The sequence below is a fragment of the Oryctolagus cuniculus genome, chromosome 11 (assembly GCF_051225735.1).
Source record: "Oryctolagus cuniculus isolate XC-2025 breed Fujian yellow rabbit chromosome 11, ASM5122573v1, whole genome shotgun sequence".
Taxonomy (NCBI): domain Eukaryota; kingdom Metazoa; phylum Chordata; class Mammalia; order Lagomorpha; family Leporidae; genus Oryctolagus; species Oryctolagus cuniculus.
In genome coordinates this window covers 87041650-87064525 of record NC_142877.1, presented here as the reverse complement: position 1 = coordinate 87064525, position 22876 = coordinate 87041650, and the positions used below count along the sequence as shown (strand labels likewise).

Below are 22876 nucleotides of genomic sequence, written 5' to 3'. Positions count from 1 at the left end.
ATTTGAGGTAGTTATAGACCGTGAGAGGGGGAGACAGGAGAAAGGTCTTCCATCTGCTGGTTCACTCCTCAAATGGCTGCAAGGAATGGTCCAAAGCCAGGAGCCAGCATACTCTTCTGGTTCTGTCACATGGATAAAGGGGATCAGCACTTGGGTCATCTGCTTTCCCAGGTTACAGCAGAGAGCTGGATAGGAAGAGGAGCAGCAGCAGGAACCAGAACCGGTGTCCATTTGGGATGCCAACGCCACAGGCAGAGAGGATTAATCTACAGCACCACAGTGCTGGCCCCAGCTTTTCTTTTTAAATTAATGCTACATGGACACTTCAGTCTGCTGAATATCTTCCAAAGAGGAAAATAAAAATTTACTTTTTAAAATGGAATGTTAAATAAAAATATTATAGCCTTTAAAAAATTATTTGAGAGAGAAGGAGGAACAGAGAGAAAGAAAGAACTCCCATCTCCCAGTTCACTCCTCAAATGCAAACAATTGGAAAAGGCTGGGTCAAGTGGAAGCCAGGAACGGGGAAATCACTCTGAATCCCTCATGCAACTGACAGAGACCCGATTACTTGAGCTTTCACCTGCTGCCTCCTGAGGTGCACATTAGCAAGAAGCTAGAATCAGGAACACAGCCCAGACTTACACCTAGGCACTCTAATCTGGATGTGGGTGCCCTGAGTTAATAACATGTATTGAGAAAAGTGTATCATTTCTATTATCTGAAACTATATGTTCAAGATAATTGTTTTTAATCTGAACTTAAAGATGTTGCCATAAAATGTTAGTCTAAGCATGCAATATTTAACAATAATTTTCTTTATATTAAATGAATTTAAGTGTTTTAGTTCTGTTAATTTTCAGATTAGAATTTTTCACACAGATATTTTATTTTATACTTTACTCAATGTTATATGTGATTTTTGTTGCCTTCTCATTATTTTTATTAAAGATTTGTTTGCTTGACACTGTTATAGAGAAGAGAGAGAGAGGGAAGGAGGGAGGGAAGGAGAGAGGAGAAGGGGGAAGAGGGAGAAGGAGAGGATTGGTGGGGGAGGAGGGGGGGGAGGGAGAGGGAGAGGCAGAGGCAGAGGGAGAGGGAAAGGGGGAGGGAGAAGGAGGGGGAGAGGGAGGGGGAGAGGGATAGGGAGAAGGAGGGGGGGGGGAGCAGGAAGGGGAAGGAGAGGATCATCTTTCCATTGGGTTATTTCTCAAATGGCCATAATGGCCAAGGCTGGGCCAGGCCAAAGCCAGGAGCCAGGAATTCCATCCCAGTCTCCCAGGTGGGTGCCAGGGACTCATGTATTTGGGCCATCTTCTGCTGCTTTCCCAAGCATTTAGCAGGGAGCTGGATCTGAAGTGGAGCAGCCAGGACTTGAACTGGCACCTGTATGGGGTACTGGGAGGCAAGGTATTGGCTTAGCCTCCTGTGCCATAACACCAGGCCCAACTATTCTCATTCGTAATTGGAAAATTTTTGTTTCTTTTCATTAGTATTACAGCAATCTATTATTTTTAAAGCCAGATTCTGATTTCTTTTTTTTGTTTGTTTCATAGAGGACTTTTTAACTTTTATTTAAAAAATATAAATTTCCAAAGTACAGTTAATGGATTACAATGGCTACCCCCTAATAATTTCCCTCCCAATCGCACCCCTCCCATCTCCTGCTCGCTCTCCCATTCCATTCACATCAAGATTCATTTTCAATTATATTTATATACAGAAGATTGATTTAGTATATATTAAGTAAAGATTTCATCAGTTTGCACCCACACAGAAACACAAAATGTAAAATACTGTTTCAGTAATAAGTATAGCATTACTTCACATTGGACAACACATTAAGGACAGATCCCACATGAGAAGTAAGTACACAGTGACTCCTGTTGTTGCCTTAACAATTTGACACTCTTGTTTATGGCGTCAGTAATCTCCCTAGGCTGTTGTCATGAGTTGCCAAGGCTATGGAAGCCTTTTGAGTTCGCCGACTTTGATCTTATTCTGGCAGGGTCATAATCAAAGTGGAAGTTCTCTCCTCCCTTCAGAGAAAGGTACCTCCTTCTTTGATGACCTGTTCTTTCCACTGGGCTCTCACTCACGGAGATCTTTCATTTAGGTTTTTTTTTTTTTCCCCAGAGTGTCTTGGCTTTCCATGCCTGAAATACTCTCATGGGCTTTTTAACCAGATTCGAATGCCTTAAGGGCTGATTCTGAGGCCAGAGTGCTGTTTAAAGACATCTGCCATTCTATGGGTCTGCTGTGTATCTTGCTTCCCATGTTGGATCATTCTCTCCCTTTTTTATTCTATCAGCTAGTATTTGCAGACACTATTCTAGTTTATGTGATCCCTTTGGTTCTTAGTCCTATCATTATGATCAATTGTGAACTGAAATTGATCACTGGGGCTAGTGAGATGGCATTGGTACATGCCACCTTGATGGGATTGAATTCGAATCCCCTGGTATGTTTCTAACTCTACCGTTTGAGGTAAGTCAGCTTGAGCATGTCCCGAATTGCACATCTCTTCCCTCTCTTATTCCCACTCTTTCATTTAACAGTGATCACTTTTCAGTTAAGTTTCAGCACTTAAGAAGAATTGTGTATTGATTACAGTATTCAACCAAAAGTATTAAGTAGAACAAACAAAAAAATACTAAGAGGGATAACATATCAAGTTGCTCATCAACAGTGGATAAAGAAATTATGGGACACGTACTCTATAGAATACTATACAGCAGTCAAAAAGAACGAAACCCAGTCATTTGCAACAAGATGGAGGAATTTGGAAAACATCATGCTGAGTGAATTAAGCCAGTTCCAAAGGGACAAATATCATATGTTCTCCCTGATCGGCGACAACTAACTGAGCACCAAAGGGGAAACTTGTTGAAATGAAATGGACACTATGAGAAACAGTGACTTGATCAGCTCTTGTCCTGATGGTTGATGCACAATGTAATACTTTATCCATTTTAGTATTTTTTTTTTGTTCTAGTACCGTTGGTTGAACTCTGTAATTAACACACAATTATTCTTAGGTGTTTATATTTTAACTAAAAAGTGATCCCTGTTAGGAATTTGGAAAACAGTATGCTGAATGAAATAAGCCAATCCCAAAGGGACAAATACCACTTGTTCTCCTTGATAGGTGACAACTAACTGAGCACCAAAAAGGAAACCTGTTAAAGTGAAATGAACACTATGAGAAATGGTGACTTGATCAGGTACCTTCTTCTTTGATGGCCCCATTCTTTCCACTGGGATCTCACTCACAAAGATCTTTCATTTAGGTCTTTTTTTCCAGAGTGTCTTGGCTTTAATTTCCCTCAAATTACTTATAAGTTTTGTATGTTTTATTGACCCCTGCCAATTTTTATTTTCTTTAATTAATTCCCTAACTTTGGTCAAGCCACTGATACAATGAAATAAGTTTTCTGATATAATGACATTATGGATTAGTTTTTCTTCATTTTGCATACCACAGTCATTTAGCAAAACACTCAGTTAATGAGCAAAACCACAACATACTTTGAAAACAATTGTTGTGTTGGTAAGACCACAGTTAGGGTACCCATATCCCATCTTAGAATACCTGGGGTCAGGTTGTGGCTCCACTCCTGATTTCAGCTTCCTGCTAATGTGCACCCTGGGAAGACAAATGATGGATGGCTCCAGTGATTGGGTCCCTGACATTCCCTTGGAAGAAACAGAGTTTGAGAAACATAGGATGAGTTTGTGGCTCCTGGTCTATGCTCAGTACAGCTCTGGCTTTTGCAGGCATTTGGGGAATGAATTGAACCAGTAGATGGGAGATACCTATCTGCCCGTCAAATAAATGAACTGAAGAAGAAAAAAAACAAAAAAGAAAGAAAGAAAACTATGATTTATTTAAATTCTTACTCTAGTACAGAAAATACTATATAAAATTAATGCACTTTTATTTCTGATAATGCATGCATATTTCACATATGTGTATCCTCAAGAATAATTTAGTTAGAAAATTAGAGTCTATATTAATAGAACATAACTACTAACTTGGCAAAGATTCTAATTCCTTGTGGTTGTGAGTCTGATCTTCATCATCCTGCCCTGCTGTGCTCTTTCTGACAGTGAGTAACACATCGTGATTTAGCATCTTGTTTTAAACCTATGGGATGTGTTTTTTCAAGTACAAGTTCTAGGATCTACGTCTACTTCTTCAGTAAATTCTTGCATATTCTTTGATTAATCACTTGACTCATAGGTTGGTTTGTAGACTGTCAGCCTTTGATACAGGTATGTCTAGAGTTATTTCATGGCATCCTATAATAGACTGCTTTTCTTTTATTTTCCCTCAGTTTTAAAGATTTATATAAGGTGAACAAATTCATGTATGTCATATCTGCAGATTTAGGAGCATAGTGATAGTTCCTGCCCTACCCACCCTCATCACTCTGAATAGCAAATAATCACTTAATTTATTTTGCTTGACATTTTGTTAAGATCATTATGTACTTAAACTTTCAGCAGCACAAAAATCAGTATTTAATATGAAACCATGTCTAAATACCACTAGGGGTTCAATGGTATTTTGTTTTGCAGTTAAGCGAAACAAACAAAGGACATCATTACTGTCAAGGATATTCTGATATATTCTGAATTGCAAATGTGAAAAGGATTTCTCTACTTATCAAAAACAGTATTAATTCAGGAATTACACAAATGTTTTACATATGTGTGTGTATATATATATTTAGATGTACATATCTTTATATACTTGCATATTGTGCTCATATATGCACATGCACATGTGTGTATAAACAAATGCATATGTAATATACACATCCACTTCACAAACTGAATATAAATCAATATATATTTATATATAAAAAAGGACTTCAAAATGTTCATGGAAATATGGAATTGATATTTTAGTGCAAAAACACTTGATTTCCTTTTATAATGCTATCATATTAGCATTTCTCTGAGCTTTTCGAAGTTCTCTCATATAGATAGATTTCCTTTTTAATGATTCTTACTTTATTTGAAAAGTAGAGACACAAAAATAGAAAAAACAGAAGGCGAGGAGCCAGCACCGTGGCTCACTTGGCTAATCCTCCGCCTGTGGTGCCAGCATCCCATATGGGTGCTGGGTTCTAGTCCAAGCTGCTCCTCTTCCAGTCCAGCTCTCTGCTGTGGCCCAGGAGGGCAGTGGAGGATGGCCCAAGGGGTTGGGCCCCTGCACCTGCATGGGAGACCAGGAAGAAGCATCTGGCTCCTGGCTTTGAGCCCGCGCAACACCAGCCATAGCGGCCATTTGGGGAGTGAACCAACGGAATGAAGACCTTTCTCTTTGTCTGTCTACAACTCTACCTGTCAAAAAAAAAAAAAAAAAAACACACACACACAAAAACCAGAAGGCAGGAGGGAAGGAGGGAGGAAGGGAGGGAGAGAGAGGGGGAGGGGGAGCAGGAGAGGGGAGGAAAGAGAGATAGGGAGGGAGGGAGGGAGAGGGAGAGGGAAAAGGAGAGATTAATTTCCCATCCACTGCTTCATTATGCAAATGCATAAAAAAGAAAAATTGGGGTCACACTGAAACTGAAAACTGGGAACTCAATCAAGGTTAACCAAGTGGGCAGCCAGGACTTAACCACCTAAAAGTGCTCATTAGGAGGCATCTGGAATCAGTAGCCCAGTTGGGACTTGTATCTAGGCACTCCCATGTGTGTTTGAGGAGGTATATTAACAGCTGCATCAAACAGTTGCCCCAATTTATCCCTTCTTCTCAGCAGTTCTGGAGGCCCTTTATACATATTACACACATGCTTCATAAATTATTTCACAACAAACATGTAGGTGAACTAAAAAGAAAGTATTAGTATTTTAGGTATCTATACGTTCATGGTTTAACTCTTAGATGTGTGTCACTGAAAGAATCACTGACCTTTCCTATAACAGGGTAATATCAAAATAAATGAGTTTGCTTTTGCCACACATTCCTTTATCTTTTTCTAATTTATTTTGATGGTTACATGTAATTACATTTTTTATATTTTACTCCTTATAAATATTAACATCTTTCTTAGAAAATTTCAATTTACTATAATATGTCAATTATTAGCCAACACTACGGTTTTAAAACTATGAGGCTTAGGCATTTATGAGGATAAACAAATGATAATTTCTCTCAATATATTTATATAGATATATGCACTCCTTAACATTTATTTTAGTGTTTTTCCAAATATAAGTCCTGTAATTGTTTTGCTACACATTTTACAAATAATTCATGTAATTTTAGCTAATTAAATACATAGTTTAATATATTTTGATTTGTAATCCAAGAATAAGTATATTAAATTTTGTTATTAATAATTTAGGAAAGGACAAATATATCATAAAAGAGGATAGAACTTAAAATGTTTCTATGGAATAAAAGCTTAAGTTCAAATTGGTATTTTTATCAAATAAATAATCAGAACATTAAAAAGTCTCAAGTTTTCCTTGTGCTGTATTATTTATTCCTCTAAGTCATTTAAAGAATTTTATATTTATTTCCTCTGGGTGTTGGAAAGAAATAGAAGACACAAAAAATGGAGAAAGCTTCTATGTTCATTGATTGGAAGAGTTAATATCATCAAAAATATCCATACTACCCAAAGCAATTTACACATTCAATGCAATCCCAATTAAAATACCAATGACATTCTTCTTAGATCTGGAGAAAAATGACACTAAAATTTGTATGGAAACAGAAAAGATCCTGAATAGCCAAAGCAACCTTAAACAATAAAAACAAAGCTATAGATATCACAACACCAGATTTCAAGACATATTACAGGGCAGTGGTAATCAAAACTGCCTGGTACTGGCACAAATACAGACACATAGAGCTTTGGAACAGATTAGAAATACCAGAAATTAATCCATGCTTCTATAATCAATTAAATTTTGACAAACAATCTAAAATCACTCCCTGGATAAAGAGCATAATCTTCTACAAATGTTGGGAAAATTGGATTTCCACATTCAGAAGTATGAAACAAGAGTCTTACCTTATACCCTATACAAATATCAACTCAAAATGGATCAAGTAGACCTGAGATCATTAAATGATTGGAAGAAAACATAGGGGAAACACTTGAAGACACTGGCATAGGCAAAGACTTCTTGGAAAAGACCTCAGAAGCCCATGCAATAAAAGCGAAAAAAGGCAAAAGTGAATTCATCAAGTTAAAAAAAGTTTCTGCTCAGCAAACGAAACGCAAAAAAAGTGAAGAGTCAACTGAAAGAATGGAAGAAAATATTTGCAAACTATTCATCTGATAAAAGATTAACATCTAGGGGCTGGCACTGTGGTGCACTAGGTCAGTCCTCCGCCTGCAGCGCCAGCATCCCATATGTGCGCCAGTTCTAGTCCTGGTTGCTCCTTTTCCAGTCCAGCTCTCCGCTGTGACCCAGGAAGGCAGTGGAGGATGGCCCAAGTGCTTGGGCCCCTGCACCTGCATGGGAGAGCGGGAGGCGGCACTTGGCTCCTGGTTTCAGATCTGTGTAGCTCCACCCGTTGCGGCCATTTGGGGAGTGAACCACCAGAAGGAGGACCTTTCTCTCTCTCTCTCTCTCTCACTATCTATGAATCTACCTGTCAAATAAATAAATAAAAATCTTTTAAAAAAAGATTAACATCTAAACTATAAAAGGGGCTCAAGAAACTCAACAATAACAACTCAGTTAAGAAAAGGGCAAAGGAAATGAACAGAAATCTTTCAAAAGATAAAATATAAATGGCCAACAGACACATTAAAAAACAATGCTCAGAATCACTAGCCATCAGGGAAATGAAAGAAAAAGCACAATGAGGTTTCACTGCACCACAGTTAGAATGGTGATCATCCAAAAATCCAAAAATAAAAAATGCTGGTAAGGGTGTGGAGAAAAATCTACCTTAATACACTGTTGGTGGGAGTGCAAATTAGTACAACTAATATGGAAGACAGGATGGAGATTCCTCAAAAATCTGAAAACTGATCTACCTATGACCCAGTCATTCCACTCCTGGGAATTTACCCAAACAAAATGAAATCAACATATGAAAGAGTTATGTGTAACTCATATTTGTAGTAGCTTAATTCACAAAAGTTAAAATAAATCAGATGTCTAACAACTGATGACTGGAAAAAGAAATGTGGTTTTTGTGTATATGTATGTGTGTATATATATATATATATATGTGCATATATATACACACATATATTTTTCTATTTTTCTTATATGTGTGTATATTTATACATATATACACAGATATATACATATATGTATATACAAATATTTACACACACATATAAACACACATATACACACATATTTACATATACACATATATATGCATAAACACATATACACATATATACACACATACACACATATACACACAAAGGAATGCCATTTAGCCATAAAGAATTAAATCCTGTCTTTTTGAAACAAAATGGATGCAATTGGAAACCATTATTCTTAGTGAAATAAGCCAGATCAAAAAGACAAACATCATGTACATTCTCTTATTTGTGGTGGATAATACACAGAATAGAAAAAAAGCAATATGCAGGAGCAAAATTGACATCCTGAGATTTGATTATTGCTCATAGTCCTTGTCTGTACTTCTAAAGAACAGTGGTATTTCTTCCTTCTACTTGTTGAATTTTTTATTTAATGGAGGATTAAGCCTGTGATTATAAAGTAAACTAAAAGTACATTATTACAAAATTTTTAAGGACAAAAAAGAAAGGAAGGAAGGTGGAGGGAGGAAGGTGTTAGAAGTTTCATTCTGGGGTTCAACTGTATATATGAAATACATGTTATCTCTTTCTATAAATTAAAAAATAAATATAAAACATTTATTTATTTGAGTAGTAGAGCTACAGGCAGAGGGAAAGACAGAGAAAGATCTTCGCTCTGCTGGTTCATTCCCAAAATGACTACAATGGCTAGGACTGGACCAGGCCAATGCCAGCAGTTTCATACACAAGGGTGGCAGTTTCATACACGCAAGCACTTGTGCCACTGTCTGCTGCTTTCCCAGTGCATTAGCAGGGAAATGGATCAGAAGTGGAACAGCTGAGAAACAAACCAGTACTCATATGGGATGTCGGTATCACAGGCAGAAGCTTAACCCACTGTGTCACAGCACCAACCCCTAAGTAATAAGTCTTCCACATTTATTTGTGTGTTACATATTTCTTTTTGTTTTTTTGTTTTGGATTTTTAATTTTTAATTCAAAATTTAACAATTTTAAACATTTTACCATATTCACTTCAGATGTAGATATTGAATATATGTACTATTTTTTCCTTAAAAAAGTAGTCTATATTTCTTTAATTTTATTTTCTGTTTTTTCATTGTTGTATTATGTACCAGGGGGAAATACCTAATGCCAACTCACAAAATAAAGACTACATGATTCCCTAGAAAACAACTTAAGATATAAACCTATATTTCATTAATCATTGTCCTATATATTTGCAGTATAAAACAGAAGTTTCTGTGATAATGTTCTATGTCTCTCCTGTCCAATATAATAGTCACCAGTCACATATGGTGACTATCAAGAATTTGTAGTACCTCTAATGTGACTTCAGTATTTTTAATTATATTTACTTTTAATTAATTTAAATTGTGATAGTCACTTGTACCTATTGGCTACCATACTGAGCTGTACTGTCCTAAAAATATCAATATTTGAATTGATGCAATATTACTCTTTTCACTGTTCTGGTAACCCCTAATTTGATATTTGACAAATTAATAACTGTGATATAATTATAACTATCAATTTTAATCAACTGCTGTAGTTAGAAAATTTGTTGTATGCTGCAGTTAAAAATTGATGCATGTTATAGTTAATATCGGTAATATAGAAGAAATCTGCTCTCAATTATTCAGAAATAAATTGTGCAACAACATGAAGAGTACAATTCTATTTCTCTAACAATAAGCATTTATGTTTTTATGTGTTTGTCTTTCTATTTCTCCAAGCAGTTTGATATAGATTGAAAAATAAAATGGTAAAGAATGACTCTACAATGTTTGCTGATGGGATGTTTGGAATAGAAGACACCATAGGTTACAGTAGGCAGCCCCCCTGATCTGACTCCTGGTATCTTCACCCTAGTATATTCCATTTCCCTATGAGTGTGAGCAGGACTTGTGATTTGTCTTTGACAAATGGAATATGACAAAGGTGATGTGGTATATATGATTATATTCCTGTTTTTCAATTTTCTATATTTTAAAATAATTTTATTTTAACTGACCCATAAAATTTTACATATTATATATATTCAATAAGTGTAAATACTATATGATATTTAGGATAAACATATCTATATTCTAAAGACATCATTTCTTCATGGTGGACATTTTCAAAACTCTAATCTTTTTAAAGAAAAACATACATTATTGTCATCTGTATTCATTCCCTCATGTGCAACAGAACACTATAACTTCTTTTTTTTTTTTTTTTAATTTATTTGATAGGTAGAGTTATAGACAGTGAGAGAGAGAGACAGAGAGAACGGTCTTCCTTCTGTTGGTTCACTCCCAAATGGCCGCTACTGCCGGCACTGCGCCCATCCGAAGCCAGGAGCCAGGTGCCCCTTCCTGGTCTCCCATGCGGGTGCAGGGGCCCAAGCACTTGAGCCATCCTCCACTGCCCTCCTGGGCCACAGCAGAGAGCTGGCCTGGAAGAGGAGCAACTGGGACTAGAACCCGGCACCCAAATGGGATGCCAGCACCGCAGACAGAGGATTAACCAAGTGAGCCACAGCACTGGCCCCACTATAACTTTTTACACCTATTTAAGTATAACTTAGTACTTATTAAGCAAACATTCTACAATACTCCTTCCTTCCTACTCTCCTTATGACTTAGGTAACCACCATTTGTATTCTCAACATCTATGATATCAACTGTTTTATCTTCCAGATTTGAGTGAGATCATGAAGTACTTATATTTCTTAGTTTAGCTTATTTTGCTTATCCGAATGATCTTCATTTCCATCTACACTGTTGCAAATGATGAGAATTCATCCTGCTTTTATTGTGGCTGGGTAATATTGCATCATGTACATGTAAAACTTTTTTTTTTATCATCAGTGGATAGACACCTAAGTTGTTTCCATTTCTTGGCTATTATGAATAGTGCTGCAATAAATATAGGAGTGCAGATGTTTCAGCAGAGTGATGTCATCTCCCTTGAATGTATACCCAGTAGTGGGATTGCTGGATCATTTGCTAGTTCTATTTTTAGTTTTTGATGATTTCCCATAATGTTTCCACATGGCTGTACTAATTTACATTCCCAGAGCAGGCTTCTTGCTCACAACCTCACCAATATGTTCCAACTTTTGTCTTTCTAACAATAGACAACATAGTTTAAGTGAAATGATAGCTCATTGTGGTTTGTATCTGCATTTGCCTGATGGTTAGTGTTGATGAGCATTTTTCCATGTACCTAGTGGCAATCTGTATACTTTCCTTAAGGAAACATCTGTGAGGTCTGCTTCCCATTTTTAAAATCATATTTACTTGAGAGAGAGAGAGAGAGAGAGAGAGAGAGAGAAAGCATCACATCCAATCTGCAGGCCATTTTGCAAATTCCCAAATGCCTATAATGGTTTGGCAGAATTCAAATTTAGGAGCTGGGAACTCAATTCAGGTTTCCCAAGTGAATGGCAGAAATTCATAAGATACCACCACTGTATCCTATGATCTGCATTAGCAGATGATCAAGAATCAGTCAGGTGTCAAACCCAGGCTCTGCAATATGGCATGCAGTAGCCAACATTTTAACCACTTGGTCAAACACCAGTCCTATACTGAATATTTTTAATTGGATTATTTTTTTGTGTGTGTAATTGAATTGAGTTCTACATATATTCTATGGACACTGTAAAAAATGTTAAATTGTAAGATATTTACCATGATGGGATTTATGCAATGTATACTTGTACAAAAAAAACATAGTACTCCATAAATATGTGCACTTTTATCTCTTAAATTATGTTTATATATATTATATAAAATTATATATTATATATTCTGCTAATTATAGTTTGCAAATTGTTTTTCTCACTCTGTAGATTGTCTCTTCAATCTGTTGATCATTTCCTTCACTGTGCAGAAGCTCTTCTGTTTGTGGAAATCGCATTTGTGTAGTTTTGCTTTTCATTCTTGTGTTTTGGGGGTCTGATTCTAATAATATGTTGTTATTCTAATATCTTGACAAATTATTTTTGACTGAGTAAATGCCAGTGAAATTTCTTAGCAGTCAGCATTCTGGAGAGATCCTTTGTTGGCTTTGAAGAGCAAATTCTATAATTCTATCTTGTGAGTTTCCCTTTGAAGAAAGCAATACTAAAAAACTGAAGACATCACCCAGCTGCAGCCGGCAAATAACAGAAGCAGGAATTACATTACCTTACAAGAAACTGTAAGTTTTCAAAAAAATACATGAGCTTATAAAAATCATAAAATAAGAAGACCATAAATATAATAATTAAGCTTTGGTCAGGTCATGTACACAATTCACCAAATGGGTAATAGGTAAAAATGGAAAGCTCTTATTTGACAGTGTTCTTCATAAATACTAGTGAGAAAGGAAGGAAAATACTGAATGACTACCAAGTAAGAGAGAAAACTACAGCTCCTGTATTGAATAGTGAGTCTGTTTATAAATTTAATCTGGCAATTAAATACAGAAAAAGGAAAAGAAAAATACTACAAAATTAGATTTGGGATAGTATATTTGGAATATACTAGAATCAATATTGAAAAACTAATTTAGAATAGAGACTAGAGTCATATCCAGACACGGATAGGAAGAAGATATACAATGCTGGCAATTAACCTGCACCTCCAATGCTACTGTCACCAATCAGGTGCCAGTTCCAGACCTGGCTGCTCTGTTTCTGATCCAGCTCCCTACTAATAGGCCATCTTTTGCTGCATTTCCGAGCACAAGTACTTGGATCACTGACATCCATGTAGGAGACCCAAATGGGGTTTTGGAACTTTTGCCTTCAGGCTGGACATGCTCTGGCCGGTGGTGCAATCTGCGGTGTAAACCAGTGTTCTTTCTTTATGTCTCTCATTCTCTAACTCTGCCTTTCAAACAGATCTTACAGAAAAGGGATATAGATATATATAATTGGGAAAGAAACCATGTTCAAGAACATAAAGCTCAGTATCCTAAACATAACAATTTTCCTAAAATGCAAGATATACCAAAAATAATTCCAAAAGTCACAATACATTTTTAAAGAAATGTATGAAGAATAATGAGAAAGAGTACAACCAAGATGGATGGATGTACTGCAACAGTTTCCAGGATCAATTATGTATTTATACCAATTTTAATAAAGTGTATTGAAATAGGAATAAACAGATAAATGGGAGATAATGGAGATCCCAGAAGTAAATTCATATGATTGTGACAAGTTAATATATGAAAAGAAAAATCAAACTTCAGCAGGAAAATGATAGCCTAAAAATCAGTAAAATGAAAATATAGAAAAAACCAATCATTCCACAGTAGTGGATACCATATAATACTTGTGTTCACCTGTACAATGAGATCAACAAGAATATTTATTGCTATTTGTAATTAAAATTATCATTATTGTATAAATATATTCTGAACTATAAATTGATAAGGAATATTTTGTTCATACAGTGTTATATCAAAGTTAATAAATTAGAGATTCAGATACGGAAATGAAAAAATATTGATAAGTGAAAAAAGCAGGAAGTTATATGCAATATGGTTACTTTGACATAAAATTTAAAAACATGTAAATATGTGTTATGTATTTTATACATAATGCAAATAAATGAAAACTGTAAAAGGTGAATATCAAACTCAGAAAGTGAAATACTAATGGGATGGAAGGATGGGCCTGAGATCAGTAAAATATAAATAGGAGTCCTAAACTTTTAAATATAGAATTTATTTGAAGTGTAAAAATGATTTGGAATAAGGGAAGGCAAAGTACTAAGATCTGATCTGTCAGATGGGAACAAACATGGGTCTTTTTAAATTAAATTATTTCCTGCCGGCGCCATGGCTCAATGGGCTAATCCTCCGCCTTGCGGCACCGGCACACCAGGTTCTAGTCCCGGTCGGGGCGCCGGATTCTGTCCTGGTTGCCCCTCTTCCAGGCCAGCTCTCTGCTGTGGCCCAGGAGTGCAGTGGAGGATGGCCCAAGTGCTTGGGCCTTGCACCCCATGGGAGACCAGGAGAAGCACCTGGCTCCTGGCTTCGGATCAGCGCGGTGCGCCAGCCGCAGCAGCCATTGGAGGGTGAACCAACGGCAAAAAAGGAAGACCTTTCTCTCTGTCTCTCTCACTGTCCACTCTGCCTGTCAAAAAAAAAAAATTATTTCCCAATGTTCAATGCATAATTAAAATACCTCATAATTATTTCAATAAGGATCAGTAAGTATACGGAAATAATGTAAGCTTAATATTGACCATTGTGGGCCCAACACTGTGATGTAGCGGGTAAAGCACCACCTGCAGTGCCGGCATAATGTATGGGTGCTAGTTCAAGTCCCAGCTGCTCCAATTCCAATCCAGCTCTCTGCTCTGGCCTGGGAAAGCAGTAGAACATGGTCCAAGTCCTTGGGCCCCTGCACCCATGTGGAAGACCCTGAAGAAGCTCCTGACTCCTGGCTTCAGATCAGCCCAGCTCTGAGGCCATTTGGGGAGTAAACCAGCAGATGGAAGACTTCTCTCACCTCTCTGCCTTTGCCTCTCTGTAACTCTGACTTTCAAATAAATAAATCTTTTTTAAAAAATTGATCATTGTAACCTTTTTTCTTTCTGTAAAGATGCAAGGTTAAGCAAGGTCAAAGCTGGTGAGAAGAACAGAACAATAACCTTATCACACACAGGGAGGAGAGATTCAGAAACCAGGGATTTTCTCAGGAAAAAGATTAATTTAGTTTTACGGCAAGGGGTTTGAGGTATTTCAGATATCTATGATTTGTAATACATACCAAAAGTTGAGAATAGAATATCTGTATATGTTGTGGGATATGGTTTTGGAAGTTATTCATGCACAAGTGATAACCAAACTATGTAATTAGACAAGATTTGCATTGGAAGGAAGAGTAACTGAGAAGCAAAAATCCTCTGAAATACTTCCTTCGTGTCTGGCAATCTCAAATTGCCAACAAAATTAGATCACAAAGACAGGGATATACAGAAAGGCATTACTGAGACAGAATGAAATGAACGTGGCAGCAGTGTATGTATGTGGAGAGGAGGACTGTGATTGAGGCCAAATCAAGGATAAAGAGTCTCAGCTCCTGCTTGAGAGCACTTTGTCCAGGAATTTCAGTGTGCGAGCTTCCTAACTTTGCCTTCTTTTATGGATGAAGGCTGCAAGTAAAGTTTTGAAAGCTGTCGAGAGTGACAACTTTATAACAATGCAATGTGAAAAAATGCTTATTGTGACACCTTCATACGTCAAGTCAATTCATTTATAGTAGAAGCAAAGTTAAAGAGCATATGGTTTTATGCAAAAAGAGTCCTGCAAATACTTAGAGCAATTCTGTGGTTTTGGCATCTGATGACATAGTAGTCCTTTCTCTTCTACTTTCAGTCTTTACTTAAAGTATTACATTTTAGTTTCTATGTACTTCAGATAAATTCATTTTGACATAACTGTAACAAAAGTTGATCATATGAGCTTTTAATGTTTTAAGAAAAATGTGATACTAATTTTTTGCCATTTAAAAATAATAATTACTAAAATGGATGATCACTTCTGCCAATACAATAGTTTGTATGTGAAGGAAACACTTTTTAAAAAAATAATTTATTTGAGGTGGAGAGAGGGAGGGAGGGAGGGGGTGAGAGACAGAGAGAGAGAGAAAGAGAGAGAGAGAGAGAAATAGAGACAGAACGAGAGAGACAGAGACAGACAGAGAGAACTCCTATCTGCTTGTTCATTCCTTAAATGCCCACAATGACTGGGGAGCTGGAACATGTCAAAGATAGGAAGTCAAGAGCCAGCCAGAACATAATTCAGGTCTCCCACATTGGTGGCAGGGACCCAGTTTTTTGAGCCATCACTCCTTGCCTCCCAGGAAGCTGGAGTCAGAAGTTAGAGGTCAGGAATCAAACCCAGACAACCCAATGGAACACAGGCAACTTAGGCATCCAAACACCTGTTCTAAAACACTCTTTTCTTAAACTATAAAATATTTGTCACTTTTTCACTTTTTGGGTAAGATCAACTGGAAATTCGCTAACCCCCAACTTTTATGTATATAGTCCATAACATAGAAGCCTATGAGAAATAATAATAACTGAACTTAGAAATTCCAATGAGCTATATAGAGGATTACACAAAGGACATAGGGCATAGAATGGGAGTGTAAAACAGAAGCTAAGAGATGGAGTGATGAGGGTGAAACAGTTTCTGAGGTTCTTGAACAGTGAAGAATGACGTACATAAAGCTACAAAAATTCCACTCATACGTTCATTGGACTAAAAGTTCAACAGATCAGGAACAAATCAAATAATAAACACAGCTAAAAATAAAAAGTAAAAATGTAACCAATAGAATAAAGCCAAAATATTTTTAAAGAAATACAAATGGTAAATTACCCCAAATATATCATTAATAATTATTTAATGAGATTTAAATTCAATCATATAGCATACATAAAATAAACACCAAAATGTAAGAATATAAAAAGGGGAAATAGGTATTGTTGGCAATAATGCTAAAAATGAATTATCTGGATAAATTTATATGATAAAATACACTGTATCCAAATATAATTAAAGACTGTAACATCTACAGCATACTGAAAAAGAGAATATGTACATCCCTAACAAGTACTCAAAATATCCAGAAAGCAGAGATGTTATATGTATGGGGAAATACTATAATATAGAAGATTTTATCATCAACTCTCAATAGGGAGAAGAATGAAAAATAGCAATAATGGTACAAGCAACTTGGAAAATATAATTAATGACCTTGATATATTTTATATATGTAAAAGTTACAACAGTTGAAAATATGCATTATTAATTGATTCACATTTGATATTCAAAAATTAACAATATGCTTGTTTCAAAACGTAACAATTTTCAAAGAAAATAGTAATATGTAGATCCATGTTAACAAAAATAAATGGAAAAATTATTAAAAATTATTTTAAATTTATTTTCTAAATGAAAGCAGAAAAATATAATTACAATGGAAATCAGGAAAATAATGTTAAATAACTGAATGAGTACTGGCAGGAAAATCAAGATATTGTTCATATACTATTAGAAGAAGAAATGAGAAAACATTTGAGCTAATCATCCTTTCAAGCTATAAGTATCTGAAAACAAAAACAGACTCAAGCAAAGTTAAGAAAAGGAATTCATAGTCAAAACAATAAATCATAGAGAAACTAATAACAATGAATAAAAAATAATCAAATGAACAACCATTCCTTTGAAATTTGTACACAACCAGAAAATTTAAAAACAAGAACTTAAATTTAGAAATATAATTATAGGCTGAATTCATTTATAAAAATAAAAAGAACTAACAATAATAACAAAATCCTTAATTTAACAATGTACAACAAAACTAAATTTAAAAAAAACTTTCCAGCTGGCGCTGCGGCTCACTAGGCTAATCCTCCGACTACAGCGCTGGCACACCGAGTTCTAGTCCCGGTCGGGGCGCCGGATTCTGTCCCGGTTGCCCCTCTTCCAGGACAGCTCTCTGCTGTGGCCAGGGAGTGCAGTGGAGGATGGCCCAAGTACTTGGGCCCTGCACCCCATGGGAGACCAGGAGAAGCACCTGGCTCCTGCCATCGGATCAGCGAGGTGCACCAGCCGCAGCGGCCATTGGAGGGTGAACCAACGGCAAAGGAAGACCTTTCTCTGTCTCTCTCTCTCTCACTCTCCACTCTGCCTGTCAAAAGAAAAAAAAAAAAAAAAGCTTTCCCTAGTTGTGATAAAAGAAAAAAAAATGGTTTCTTATTGGATAGTCTAACAAATTCACTGGTTGCATTAACACAGCACAAAACATAGACCAAATGCTCATTTCAAGATATTTTGAAAAACAAAGTAATGGTAGAATTTCAAACTTAATCCAAAATATTAAAAAAAAAAAAAAAAAAACCCTTTGGAAACCAGAAGGTCAGTCATTTCAGTTTTCAAAATTATTGCCAAAAACTGATTCCTAAATCTCTGAAATTCCTAAATTCTCTGAAAGTAAGTGAACATTTTCTGGAAACTCTTGTACACATAAATGATTAAATTTTGTTAAGTGGGTCATAAGTGTACTGATGTATATTACTTCAAGTAACTTCTTAATGTCAGAGAGCATGCTTCTTTCCTTCTTTTTTTCTCCTGTATGGCTGTAATTAAGTTCCATTTGCTAAAACTTAGCCACGAAGCATAAATCAGGTATTAAATTTTGTAGAAAACAAGGTGGTCAGACCCTATGTCCTAATGCCTGTGCAACTCATTTGCTGGTCTTAGCCCATCCACTATATATCTGATCTGAAAAAAATTAAATTTATACTGTGCTTAATTCACATTTATTTTTCAATTTAATTTTTGCTTTACTTACAGTTGAATTATATTTTGTATAATACTGGTAAAGTATAAGAAATGAAGAACAACTAAAATATAAGAAAAATATAAGACAAATATAAAAAAATTCATTGCTAGAAGATGATTAAATAAATCTGTTAATGTATTATCCAAATCAAATGCAGATTCTTAATGTATAAAAAATGTGAGGGAATATAGATTTATATGTATATATACATGTATATGTATTATGTATATAGTGATTTCATATCAATGGGGGACTAATTACTGAATATGCTAGAATAATATTATTTGCAATATTACTTTATAGTTATTCAATCTTATACAGCGTTACCTATGTATTTGAAGATTGAGACATTTAGCATATGGGGAGAGGTAAATTATTTACTGAATACTTTTTTTTTTTTTTTTTTGACAGGCAGAGTGCACAGTGAGAGAGAGAGAGACAGAGAGAAAGGTCTTCCTTTGCCGTTGGTTCACCCTCCAATGGCCGCTGCGGCCGGCGCACTGCAGCAGTTGCACCATGCTGATCCAATGGCAGGAGCCAGGTGCTTCTCCTGGTCTCCCATGGGGTGCAGGGCCCAAGCATTTGGGCCATCCTCCACTGCACTCCCTGGCCACAGCAGAGAGCTGGCCTGGAAGAGGGGCAACAGGGACAGAATCCGGCGCCCCAACTAGGACTAGAACCCGGTGTGCCGGCGCCACAAGGCGGAGGATTAGCCTAGTGAGCCGCTGCGTCGGCCTATTTACTGAATACTTTGAAGATATTAAGTATATACACAAATATATAATATATACAAATATGTATTGTTATATATATAATTTTATTGTTGGAAGATTCCAGTTTCAAAGACAGTGAGATTTTACTCCTGTCTGTTTATGGTCTTATGCCACAGTTATTTAGATAAGCCCATCTCTTTCACTTGAGCATTAGATCCTAAGGGGTGAATTTACTTATTCATATACTGAATTAGCATGAAGTTTTGTGCAAACCATTGTTACTCATATGCAAAATAATGTTTTGTTTAAATATGGCTGTTGAGGCTATTTGGAGAGTAAACCAGCAGATGGATTATCTCTTTGGATCTCTTTCCCTTTCATAAATAAACAAACAAATAAGAATGATGAGTAACTTCAGTAAAAAAGTCACACAAACTTTTAATTTCCTGCATAATCAGAATGTTTAAATAATTTATGACATGGTATCCAAAATCTTATTAAAACTAGAAATAAATGATGACGGAATATAAAACATTGGGTATGTTAAAAGATGAAATTATAGATAAAATTATTACTCAATTTCTTCAATGATATCTTATACATTTATATCATAACTACCATAAAAGTAAGATCCATAAATATGACATCCCAAATTATTTGTTGAGAAACTTTAAAGAAGAATATCTTGTCCTTTATATTTTTCTCTAGTCCTTAGACATGAAGCTTATCATCTCTTCATAGTACATTTTCAGACTTTTGTAACTAAACATAGTCCTAAGACTAAGTTTTGTTCAATCTTATAACTTCTGAGTTTCAAGAATGAGTGCCAATTTCAGGACACTTAAAAAGACTTGTCATGCATTCTATGGCTCTGGTTCTCTTCCCTCTGCATGATGGCAAGAACTATATCATTGTTCTTTGACTCCAAATTGGAAGCCAAGCACTGAAGACAGCAGAGCTGCCCAACCATCCTGGGACATTATCCACTGGGTTATAGGAAGTAGATTTCCATTCTGCATTATGCACTGTATTTAGTAGTCTCTTGCCTCTCACTAACAGAAGCTTATCTTACACCCTATTTAATAAACATCGCAAAGCCTATGTTTAGTAGTAACTGTTTTCTGTTGGCTTTAGCTAATAAGCCAATGCTTCGATTCTTAATTATCTCTTAATTTTTCATTTAGATCTGGAAATATGTTCCCTAAATTTTGTCATTCATTCATCTGAAGTTCAAAGTACAAGCACTGCTTTGTAATTTTTCTACCTGACAAACTTCTGTTTGAGTAGCTAAAATGGGATGTCAGGGTTTCTTTAAACTGACAATATAAACAAGAAAGAATTCTCCAGTCAGCACACAGTATAGTTCTCACTGTTAACCACATTACTATTTGTTTATATTGGATCGCTGCTAAAATTCTGTTTCAGAAACTATTTTCCACTTCTGTTAGCAGTTCATGTAATTTTCTTGGAAAATGAGCAACATGTTATATATGAGAATGGCACTAAATTAACGGTACAAGTAAAATTTCAGGTTCAACAGTCAATGCTGCTAAAGCTCCAATAAATACATCTAAAATCACTGACATATTTAAATATAATTCAGCAAGTGAATTAAAGTTGATGTGGTAAGGAATAAAAATGTTTAATGAAATATACTGTGTCCTCAAAACAACTTTTAATTTCTGAATGAGGCTGAAGTTCAATTAAACATTTATTAAGAATGTATTATATGTATGGAGGAACATCCAAATTCCCAGTTCTAAATATATGCAAACTCCAATAGTTGTTTCATGTCATAGGAATACCGTTCAAGCAAAATGGATGAAAAAGTTTATTCCTCAGTTGCTGAACTCTTAATTTAAACTTGTAAATATCTTTCTAGTGGTTTTTCTCCCACACTAGATTATAAGTTCCATGAAGACAAGGAGTCTGGTCACAAAATTCTAATTGGCACATAGAAGTTGATTGATAAATAGGTTCTCTCTGGATATTTAAATTCTCCATAGCAACTGGCTTACTTTTATTTAAAATCACCATGAATACTGAAACTGAATAAAGTCCTCCTTTTGCGTGGGTTCCTAGTATACTCCACTTTGGCTATATGAACCACTCTAACAAAAAAAAAAAAAAAGGTTTTTAACAGGTGTATTTAATGCACTCTCCCCCAGTCTTGTAATGTCAACCCTATGGCCTCTACTCCTTTACCACTATGCATCTTAAATTTCATTATTTAATGCACCTGCTATCACTAATTTTGTAATTAGTGCAGGTTCATAAATATATGAACACAATAAACAAACAAAATGCAACTGGTTTTATGAATTCCAACCAATAGCAGAATACAAACACAAAATGATTTCTTTTCAACCACTGGCTTTAAGTACACTATGTTTCTTTCCTTACTGATACCTACGGAAAACTTCATTGCCTCCTAGTCACAGTCAGTAATTTTAAAAACCCATCCCAGCCCAATTCAATTAAATATAATTGTTTTTAATTTAACTCCTACACGCTCCCCTTTCCTATCTTCAGCATTGGCCTTTCTCTGTGGATCTTGAAGTATGGAACTGACAGAGCCTCTTATTTTTTTTATTTTTTTTCCCTTCCTTCTTGAGTCCCCTAAGATATCATGTATTCTATAAACATTAGGCCGGCTGCTTAGCTTTGTTAAGTTTTGAGTAACATCTTACTGAAGCAGTTTGAATTACAAATTTTATCAAATGACTAAAAGGGTCCTACCATGTTCCGCACATGCTGCTATGTTAGAACAATATATGAACAGTACCACAATTCTCCCCACCTCTCTTACGCAAATCCCTTTGGAAAGAGACATTTCCACCCAGCCCTGGCTAGCAGAGGTGTGGAATGTATGGCCCACAGGCCCGGGCCGTGTAAGGCCTGAATAATCATTTGCTCTGGCCCTGCCGAGACAACTATGGGTGGGGCTCAAAATTCAACGCATCTATCACAGGCTAATTTTTTTCTCATATGAAAATAGAACAGTGTGTACCTGGGAGTGAGGAAAGCAATGAACATCCATGCCCAAGTGCGCTACCTCACACAGAGAAATACTAGACATGAGTGGGCCAAAGGCGGAAAAAAAAAAAAAAAAAAAAAAAAAAAAAAAAAAAACCTGCTCACGAACTAGGGCGAAGAGAAAAGCTGAAAACGGTACCTGTAGCTGGGAAGGTCCGACTGCACTCTGCGGCGGAGAGCACACACCAGAGAGGTAAGTCCAAGTGTGTTCAGTAGCAGAAGGAGGCCAAACAGGAGAGGACCCGCTAAGCGAGGTCCCGCTTCCCGCCTCCTTTTATGAGGAAGTGGGTGGGCCCTCAACTGGAGAGGCAGGGGCTTTGATCCGGGATGCCACGCGTGCATCCTGGGAAGTTGGGCGGATCAAATCCACAGTGACAGAGACAGCATCAATTTGCGGGAATATAGGCTTTCCAGCTCATCAGACCTAGCTAGCTATGTTCTAAGTTCCCAAGCTGATATAAAATGTACTTTATTCAGTAAGTACGTTAATCACATATATAATAACA

General features: G+C 36.1%; 1 long non-coding RNA gene across 1 annotated transcript; it reads right to left on the bottom strand.

Annotated features, from left to right (window-relative positions):
- On the bottom strand, positions 1-22683 carry LOC149123556 (uncharacterized). Its single transcript, XR_016217158.1, has 3 exons — positions 22510-22683; positions 3593-3696; positions 1-122 (listed from the first exon to the last, which is right to left on the bottom strand). It is a non-coding gene; the product is annotated as an uncharacterized LOC149123556 (long non-coding RNA).
- Between the last annotated feature and the right edge of the window lie 193 nt (positions 22684-22876).